The sequence below is a fragment of the Amaranthus tricolor genome, chromosome 4, assembly GCF_026212465.1.
Source record: "Amaranthus tricolor cultivar Red isolate AtriRed21 chromosome 4, ASM2621246v1, whole genome shotgun sequence".
Lineage (NCBI taxonomy): Eukaryota > Viridiplantae > Streptophyta > Magnoliopsida > Caryophyllales > Amaranthaceae > Amaranthus > Amaranthus tricolor.
Window position 1 is genome coordinate 23,247,785 of NC_080050.1, and position 11,081 is coordinate 23,258,865.

The 11,081-nt window shown below is 31.4% G+C and overlaps 1 pseudogene; it reads left to right on the forward strand.

Moving 5' to 3' along the window:
* The first annotated feature begins 686 nt into the window (after nucleotides 1-686).
* The window catches only part of LOC130810859 (aldehyde oxidase GLOX1-like), a 22,378-nt pseudogene continuing 11,983 nt past the window's right edge, over nucleotides 687-11,081 (forward strand).

Genomic DNA, 11,081 nt, shown 5'->3' on the forward strand with positions numbered 1-11,081 from the left:
ATACTAATATTTTTCTTTAGTTGTTTTTTTTGCCCTACTATAGCAGCGTCTAGTTACTTTTTACTGCTCTTTTTTCTATTTATTTATTCAATATATATTTTCTATTGTGTAAACCCTAACTTTGTCTAATGTTGTTATTTGCACATCATTTTACTCTTGAGTCAACAGTGTCACTCATATTTCATTCCATGCAGGGCTCTCACTATTTAAGGGTAAATTGATCACATTCCTTTGGCCTTCTCTTTGGAGGGGTATAGGTATGAATTGTTCGTTTCCTTTGTCACCCGAAACCTGTTTTCAAGCGGGACATTGGGTTAATGATTATGATATATGATGAATAGTAGGAGATACTTCGATGCAGGACAACTCACACGTGGGTTATAATTATCACATCAACAAATCATAACTTTTGGTCAATTGTTAATTAACTCTAAATGAGTGTAATCACCTCTGCCATCTTCGTTCCTCACATACAAGTTTTCCCAATTCCCATATACATATAATACATGATGAACAACCAAAACTTCATACAAAGTACAAAACACAATTTGTAGCTTGTAATTCTATATAATGTCTCATAACAATATCTTCCTCCTTTTCTGCCTTAATAAAAAAAATTAGAATCTTCATTTCGCCCTTCTAATTCTCATAAATCCCATCAGTATAATCGCGGTAGAAAACAGCCAATGGCAATTCTTACAAGAAAGCATAGGCTACCAGCCATGCACATGCAACTCTTAAACAATGACCATGTCATTATCTTTGATAGAATAACCATCAACTCAAACCTCACCTTTAAAACCCAAGAATGTAGTCATGATTGGAACCCTAATAACCCGAATTGTATGGCATACTCTCTAGACTATGATCCTATCTCCAAAACATTTCACCCTCTAACCATATTAACCAACACATTAAGTTCTTCGGGCGCTACACTCCCTAATGGAACCAGGGCTGTCACAAACGAATTGGGGGCCCTGTACGAATAAAAAAATGGGCCCTTCACCTTCTATTTGTTGATTCTAAAATTATTGACTTTGTTAAAATCATAGCGTTCTTTAGAAAAATTTCTTATTATTTATTAAATTAATTTTGAAAAACTGAAATATAATATGACAATGTTAAAGTAAACTATTGACAATAAAATCAACACATCGCATTTCGTTAGAAAGGTAGCATCGACGTAGATAAAAATTAGAGGTCACTAGTTTATATTTATATGATAAATGAACAATATACTTCATACAATATAATTTAAAAAAGAATCTCACTTCAATAAGACGAAAATATTGAATTTATATTTGTGTTTTTAGGGTATGACATAATATGAAAAAAAATAATTTTGACTGATGGAAATCATTTTTTAGATGAAGGAGTTTGTCACTGCGCCAGTAAGAACTTGTTGAAACATTATTATAATAATATGTACATGTCTACTAATTGAGGCCCTATTTACGTGAGGGCCCTGTGCAGCTGCACAGCTTGCACAAGCATATAGCCGGCCTTGAATGGAACCTTAGTTCAAACGGGTGGGTTCATGGAAGGTGATCAAAAAAATCCGTATTTTTGATCATAAATCTTGTAATAATGATCTAGATGGTGATTGGATTGAGAGATCCGACAATCTTTTGGATCATAATTGGTATGCTATTAACTATGTATTGCCTAATGGTGGGTTTATTATTATTGGTGGGTTGAATGCTTTCTGTTATGAATGGTGTGACTTGAGTGCACATTTTATGGGTGCATTCATGTGGTGACTCTTGGGATGGAATCCCATAAGTATGTCATGAATGGGTGTATAAAGTTTTGTCTTAATATTTGTGATTTATGATGATGATTAAAGTATGAATTACTGAGTTAATTATGTGAGTTATGAGACTTAATGAAGAAGTGTAAAGGTTTAATTCAAGATGCTCTACAATGCAAAGTCGAGCAAAACTGTCAGAAGCTCACTGAAGTGCCGCTCGACCTGCTCGCTTGATCGAGCGAGCTTCAGAATGGGTCGAGCGAGCAGACAGAATGTAACCAGAAACTTCCTGTAGCCCGCTCGACCAGGTCGCTCGACCGAGCAAGCCTCTGCTTTGGTCGAGCGATGTCTCTAATGCTCTTAGGATGCTGTTTTTGACTCTTCAAGTTCTTGGGGATGTTTCATTATCATTTATTCATAGTTTTAATGTACTTAATGTTACTTAGTGAGATCTCTCCTATAAATAGAGAGCTATCATTCACACATTGTAATTATCCACAAAATACACCCCAAGCCAAACACTAGCCTATATCTCTTCTCTATTGTAATTCTCCATATTTGAGAGTTCTTTGAAATCCTTTGATAATATAAGAGATACTACCGGAGGACGTAGCCTAAGTTGGGTGAACCTCGTTAAATTTTTGTGTTGTTTTATTGCTTTACTTTCTCCTACAAACATCGATATCATTGATAGTTTAATTTGTTTGTCACAAAACCTCATACATTCGATCTTGGCAATATTGGAGTTTGAAACACATTGTTCGAACTCTAATATAGCATCGTTTTTCACTTTCAATTATGAGTTTTTCCCTAGAACAAATCCATTTTCATCTCAACTTCATACTTTGCCTCTTGATAATAAGGGTAGTATTTTATACCCATTTGTCTTTCTTAATGTATATGGTAAAAGTTTATTTAGTTTTGCATATAATAATGGTCTTTTACTTGATTATACAACAAACACGATCATTCGAACTTATCCCTTTTTTCCTGGGGGAGATCCTCGAACTTATCTGAATTCTGGCTTAGCCACTCTTTTACCTTTGAGAGATTTAGAATTGGGAATAAATGTAAAAGTCGAAGTGTTAATATGTGGGGTGCTCCTGAAAGGTCCTATATAAAAGCTGTGTGTGTAAAACATTAATCATGAGTAATTATGATAGAAGATCGTCTAGAAAGGTTAGATTAATACTAATCTGGGAAGAATTGTTAAGATTATATAGTCATCTGACAACGTCCATCTGGGAAGGTCAAGATGACATTGTACGTATGTAATAATATTAGTGCATGGGAGGCTCACGTGCGGCTAGAGAACACTTGTCCATTATAAATGGGAATTATGAGATAGTGGGACACATGTTCGAAGGAGAAGCAAAGAATGTAATAGAAAATAAAGGAAAATCCAATAGAATAATGGAAGGATCGACACGTCCAAGATAAACACAGTGGCAAGCAGAGAATTTTGAAGATTGATGAAATAATTGAAGAATGTTTTACATGCATAATCATCGGCGATACATACTCATCAAGGAGCATATAAATGAGGTAACAAATTTCTACTATTAAAAGAGAAAGACAAAAGAACTCAAAGTAATTTATTACTAAGGAGTTATTACAACTGAATTTTAAAGACCCACTTTGATTTTCAGAAGGATATTAATACTATTGTGATAAACTTAAAGTAAGGATAATTGTCTTGTCTGATACTCAGCACAACAGTTGTTAAACACAAAAGAACTCATGTCTAAATAAGTCCTAAGTAGTAATCCACCTTGTAGCCACAGTGCTCCTAGAAGGACCTATTAGGCAAACTTGAACTAAACTGATATTGACTTGGGAGTCAGAGTGGGTCCCCGGAAAAACATTCTGGGCCTTGCTAACCCCTTTGTTGTATTTTACAAGAGCAACCATGTAACAAACCTTTTTTTTCTTAATTTTAAATATTTTGACAAAATCAATATTCGTTTCGTTTTATTATTTTCTTTTCAATGTCGTTTCGAATAGTGAAATTATTTTCTGCAACAAAATATATTGATTAATAGTGAAATTATTAAAGGTATAAATTCTTACATATATTTATTTACATAAAATTATGCCCATAAATTATATATGTGTTTATAATATATAAATTAAAATTTCTATAAATTTTGGTGAATTAATTCGTTGAAATTTAATTTATATGAATTATTCATTTTAATTGCCAAAAACCGCATAATCTGAAATAATTTTAATTAAAATAGTAAATATTAATATTTTTAAAAGAAAATTTTTATGTACATATATATATATATATATATATATATATATATATATATATATATATATATATATACATATATATATATATATATATATATATATATACATATATATATATATATATATATATATATATATATATATATATATATATATACATATATATATATATATATATATATATATATATATATATATATATATATATATATATATACATATATATATATATATATATATATATATATATATATATATATATATATATATATATATATATATATATATATATATATATGTATATATATATGTATATATATATATATATATATATATATATATATATATATATATATATATATATATATATATATATATATACATATATATATATATGTATATATATATATATATATATATATATATATATATATATATATATATATATATATATATATATATATATATATATATATATATATATATATATACATAAATATATATATATATATATATATATATATATATATATATATATATATATATATATATATACATATATATATATATATATATATATATATATATATATATATATACATATATATATATATATACATATATATATATATATATATACATATATATATATATATATACATATATATATATATATACATATATATATATATATATATATATATATATATATATATATATGAGATATAAATTGTGTATTAATTTCGTGAATTATAGTTGCGTATAAATATTATTATTAATTTTTGCTAAAAAAACGCATAAAATAAGAAAATTCATAAATTGGGTTAAAAATTATATAATTCTGGAAAAAAATAATTTATTTTAGTGTTACTGTATTTTCTTTAAGTTTAATTTATTTTTGTGATATTTAAATTTTAAAGATATAAATTAATAATCTAGATTGTTATTATAGACGAAAAGAAAGAAAAATGAAAATAATAATTAAAATTAATTTATTTTGGTGAATAAGAATATACACCAACTCGTTTAATAATAAGTTATTTATTTTAAAATATTTCGTGTATATTTTGATCTTAAGGAAATTAATTATTCATGTACTAAATCTAAAAATAAGCTATTAAGAAATTAATTAAATAAAATAAAATTTTATTTTCTAAAAATTTGGATAAATAGGCTAGGATCTATAATAAACCCAATATGTCTTTTTTTAAGACATTTTTAGTATTTATTTATGATGGAACTATTTATTTTTTCTTTTATAATAAATAGACATTTAAGAAATTGATTGTTAAGAAATTAATAAAGATTAATTGAAAATTTATCTATGAATAAATACTAAAGACCCATTTAAGTTTTGATTTAGTCTAATAATAAATGATTATTTATATGTAAGTTGTTATAAATTTATTTCTATTATATGTTATTGTAATGTTGCTTGTATATGAAAACAGTAACATGATAGTAAAAAGGCTTGATAGTAAGGAAATGCCGAACTATGCTTCTGGCATGTAAAAAACATGGGACGTGTTTTCCGGCACGTAAAATACGACGAACATAGTAAGGTTGTTTAACCTGGTCTGTGACTCGAGCAACATTGTACTGGAGGAGTGACGACTCCCACTAAGTTAGGGGTTTTGGTTTACCTCACCCTAACAAGCCCTTACATAAATCAAACAAAGATCTTATGTGCTGCATTCATTAAATAAGTAATCGGATTCAACGCCTTAACACTCAAGCAAAAGTGTTACTAAATCACGCCCTGGTACTCAAGCAGAAGGATCAGAAGTTTAATATGTTTAAATAAATCTAATCTTAAAATGAATTCCCTATAATACATAAGATACTTTGCATATTATTTATTGTGATGCACTTATCTTTGCATATTACTTATTACAATGCATATATTTTCTATACTTGTATAATTGCGGTAAGTTTTTTAACTCGGTTTCTTTTAAAACTAACCGATTTCCATCGGCTGTTCCCATATTTCGGGAGCAGATGCTGCAGGTAACTTTACATGAAGTTATTAAGAAGCTATTGTATTGTTTATGTGAGATTAGGATATAATATGTATGTAGTTTATATTATGGACGATAATTATGTATTAAAGAAAGATGTAATATTTAAAATTTTATTTTAATGATTTAAGTTTTCTTTGTTTTTTTTGAAAATTAAGTTTTTGAAAAAAAAAAAAAAATTATTAGTATTTTAAATGAAATTTGTTTTTATGTAAAAATGATGTGCTTATGTGTTTTATGTGCTTAAAAAAAATTTATGTGATTTGCGATTTAAAATATAGCTAACGCAACACTTCTTTACTTTATTAAAGGATGCCAAGAGGTGGTGGTAGAGGGTGTATCGCAAGAGGTGAAACTTTAGAGACGAGGAACGATTTTGCTGAAGATACGACGCAAAATGCAAGAGTCCAGGCTCTGGAAAATCAGTTAAGAATGATGGAAAGGAATAATGAGAGGCTGTTGAACTTAATGGAGAGGCAGATGAGTCGTTCCTATGAAGATGATGAAGGGAAATTTTATAAGAGATTGTCTAGTCATCAACCTCCAAAGTATGATGGAGAACCGGATCCAGTTCGCTTTAAGGATTGAATTGCAGAAATGGAGAAACTATTGGAAGCCATAAACTGCCCCTCAAAGTTGAAAGTGAAATTAGCTATTATCTACTTAACAGGCACTGCTGAATTATGGTGGAGGACTGTAAAACATACCGCCATAGATTCTACTTGGGAACAATTTATAAAGAAGCTTCGTGATCAACTTTACCCACCCTCGCTTCAGAGAAAGAAAGAGAATGAATTCTTATTTCTGAGGCAAGAAACTATGTTAGTGATCGAATATGCAAGTAAGTTCAGAGAGCTGGCTAGATTCACTACCGAAATAGTGATCTCTGATCGGGGCAAGGCGATTAGATTTTTCGAGGGTCTGAACCTCAGGATCCAAAAAGGCACTCCCAGATACCAGGATTTTGATGATTTGTACAATCAAGCCTTGAAGTACGAGCGTATTTTGGAAAAAGAAGATGGGTTTAATAAAAGAAAGAACGAATCTTGTGGGTGCAGTAGGTACAAGAAGGCCAAGAGTGAGAGAAATAAGCCCGTTTCAGACTGTAGCAAGGCCGACACAGTGGAAATGTAGGTTATGTGGAAAGATCATCGAGGCCGAAATTGTAATGGGAAGATTGTATGTTACAAGTGTCGCAAGGAGGGACATCTGGCTAATAACTGTGGGGAAACGTTCAATCAGAGCAAAACAACACCAGAAGCTGCAAGTAATAAAACATTTGGCAATCAGAGGCATAAGACTAGAGCATCCGTAGGCCTGCATGCAATTGGAGATCATTATGATGGTTTACACCAGGAGTTTGAAATTGAAGGTAAAGTAATTTCTGGAAAATTTCCTATTGGTAATTTAACAGCAAATGTTTTGTTATGATTGTGGAGCGGATAGGTCTTTTATTTCTAGTGATTTTCTCCACATATCTTCTATTTCTTTGAAACCTTAAAAATCCCATTTGTGTATCAATTTACCTGATGGTACACCTTACCTGTGTGATCGTATCTTTTATGATTCCATCGGAGATTTGTGGGAATCTTTTACCAGTTGACTTAATTCAATTTGATTTGGGAACATTTGATATCATTTTGGGCATGGATTGGTTCGAGAGAGATTCAGCGGCGATTTTGTGTAAGGAAAAGGTTGTTAAAATAGAAACTCCCGAGGGAATGAAGTGTATTTGGAAGAACTCAAAATCTCAGCTAGAGACAATTTCTGAAGAAGTGAAACCTAAACCTAGTTTGCAAGAAACCCCAATCATTCAAGAATATTCTGATGTGTTTCCTGAAGAATTACCCGGTATACCTCCAAAAAGAGAAGTAGAGTTCCATATTGACCTTATTCCTGATATTACCCCTATTTCTAAAACCCCTTACCGTTTTGCTCTAGCTGAATTGGCTGAGCTAAAGAAGCAGCTAGATGAATTGCTGGAAAAAGGTTTCGTTCGACCTAGTGTTTCATCATGGGGAGCTCCGGTCCTCTTTGTCAGAAAGAAAGATGGGAGTATGAGGCTATGCGTTGATTATAGAGAGATCAATAAGATTACCATCAAGAATCGTTATCCTTTGCCAAGGATAGACGACCTTTTTAATCAATTGGGGGGAGCAAGGGTCTTTTCCAAGATAGATTTGAGGTCTGGTTATCATCAATTAAAGATTGCTGAAGAAGATATTCCTAAGACTGCATTCAGAACCAGATATGGGCACTATGAGTTTCTAGTAATGCCATTTGGTCTAACGAATGCTCCAACAGCATTCATGGATCTCATGCAAAGATACTTCAACCCTTACCTGGATAAGTTTGTAGTTGTGTTTATTGATGATATATTGGTGTATTCGAAGAATGAAGAGCAACATGAGAAGCACTTAAGGATTGTTTTGGAGAAATTGAGAAAGGAGAAACTTTATGGCAAGTTTAGTAAATGTGAATTTTGGTTAGAAAAGATATCTTTCTGTAGACTTAGTCAGAGACGGGTACAACAACAAGAGGGGGGGTGAATTTTTGTTGTTGTTACGAGTTTAAGCATTTTTGTCCTGTTTTTGCGGAATTAAATAAAATAAATAAAGCTTAAACTTAGAGCGAAATAATGAAAGAGACAACACGATTTTTTACGTGGAAACCTTCTAGGCCTAATTAGAAGGAAAAACCACGACCCCACGGGATTTCTAAATTCTCCACTATGTTTAAGGCAACTCATTACAATTACATTAAACACCTTACTTCACTCGAAGCGCATCAACTAGGCCAACTTCTCTCTCAAATTGCTTCACTCAAAGCAACAAACTTAGCTTCACTAAAAGCTAAACTCCACACTAGCTTCACTAAAAGCTATCTAATTCCCCCTTAGACTCACCCAAGTCTAATTACAAATATCACTCAAAATCCCTTACAAAAGGATAAAAATTCTCTAAAAATAAAATCAATAAGTTGCACAAGAAAATATTATAAGTTGATTGGCAATTTTTAAAACAATATATTTCCTGTAAAAATTCCAAAAATATTGCATGAATAGATGAAAGCTCATACGTTGGATACTTAGGAACAGCCGAAATTGGATTTCTATTTATAGAAATAAACTCCCTAATAAAATGGAATATTCCAACCATTATTTCCTTAACCCAAATAATAAGGAGAATAATGTGGATCTTAAAATCCAAGTCAACCTACGGTTATTCTCTGAAAATAGGAATTGAGACTTGACCAATTCAAGTGTACGGTTATTCTAACAATAACCGCTGTTCCCGTTTACTAATAATAGCTTCTGTTCCCTTAAGCAGCAGTTCCCTTGTACTCAATTTAGCTGCAGTTCCTTTTTCCAATTATAACTGCTGGAACTTTAAGCTAAAAATAGATACGGTTGAGCTTTCTAATAATAGGGACGGTTGCTAATTACTAATAATAGGGATGGTAACCTATTTACTAATTTTAGGAAAAGGTTATTCTAAACTTCCACAGAAAAACGGCTGTTGTTCCTAAATTTAGTAAATTCAATTTATTTACTAAATATAAATCCTAAAATAAAGGTTAATTAAAAACATTAGATATTTTGGAAAATGCTTTGCCAATTAACTTTAATAAATTATAATTGCAACAAATTAACTTTATTTAATACATCAACTAAAAATAAAAATATAATTGAAAACAAAAATTTAGTAGACGTATTTTCAGTTGACTTCGACAAAGGAACAGTGTGCTGTCTCCAATCTCCAGTTTTGTTAGAACATCAAACTTGGGAACAGTAGACCTCCTGTCTCCATTTTACATCCCAAGCGATATACTCTCCTAACATCTTTTGGATCCTTTTGACATGTACATTTCCATAGACCAAGTCATAGGTGCTATCAACGATCATAGTCAAGATCGGATATTGACCTGCACACAATCTCTACAAACATATTTGCTTAAATATAGTCATCATCAAAACTCAAGAGGTCCAACACTTTCCTAGGGCACGTTGTTTCGAAGGATGAAATTTTTGTTGACCCTGAAAAGATTAGGGCAGTGATGGAATGGCCAAATCCAAAGAGTGTTACTGAAGTAAGAAGTTTCTTAGGCTTAGCAGGCTATTACAGGAAGTTTGTGGAAAATTTTTCAAATTGCCCGACCGTTGTTTGAGTTGCTTAAAAAGGGAGTTCGGTTCCAGTGGGGCAAGAAGCATAGTAAATCACTAGAAGAGCTTAAGAAGAGACTTACGACTACACCTGTGTTGATCATGCCCGACTGTGGGAAAGCATTTGAGGTATATTATGATGCATCGAAGGAAGTTTTGGGATGTGTGCTAATGCAAGAAGGCAAAGTAGTAGCTTATGCGTCTAGGCAAATAAGGCCACACGAGTTGAATTATCCAGTACACGACATTGAACTAGCAGCTGTAATTTTTGCCCTGAAGTTTTGGAGACATTATCTCTATGGAGTACCATGCAAGATCTTCACTGATCATAAAAATTTGAAATATGTCTTCACTCAAAAGGAGCTGAATATGCGACAAAGGTGGTGGCTGGAAATCATTAAAGACTTTAAAGTTGACATAAATCATCCTGGAAAAGAAAACAAAGTGGCAGATGCATTGAGTAGAAGGCCGAGGATATCTGTAAATGCTATAATGACGGTACCTTGGGAACTATACCGAGAAATCCAAAAGTTAGATCTAGAAATTGTTAATCACTATCAAGTTGTTGAGTATTTGGGAGCAATGACTATACAACCGACTTTGTTCGAAAGAATTATAGAAGCACAACAAGAAGATCCCGAGATAATCGAGTTTATCATTCGAGCTCAAAGAAAAGAGACAGAAGCGTTCGAAGTGGGTGAGAAAGGTGAACTAAGAATGAACGGGAGATTGTGTATACCAGACAACAAAGAGTTGAAAGAAGAGATTTTGAAAGAAGGACACCAAGGAATGTTTCACTTACACCTTGGTAGAGATAAGATGATTGAAGAATTAAGAAAATTATTTTGGTGGAAAGGTATGAGAAAAAATGTAGTTGAATTTGTATCACGGT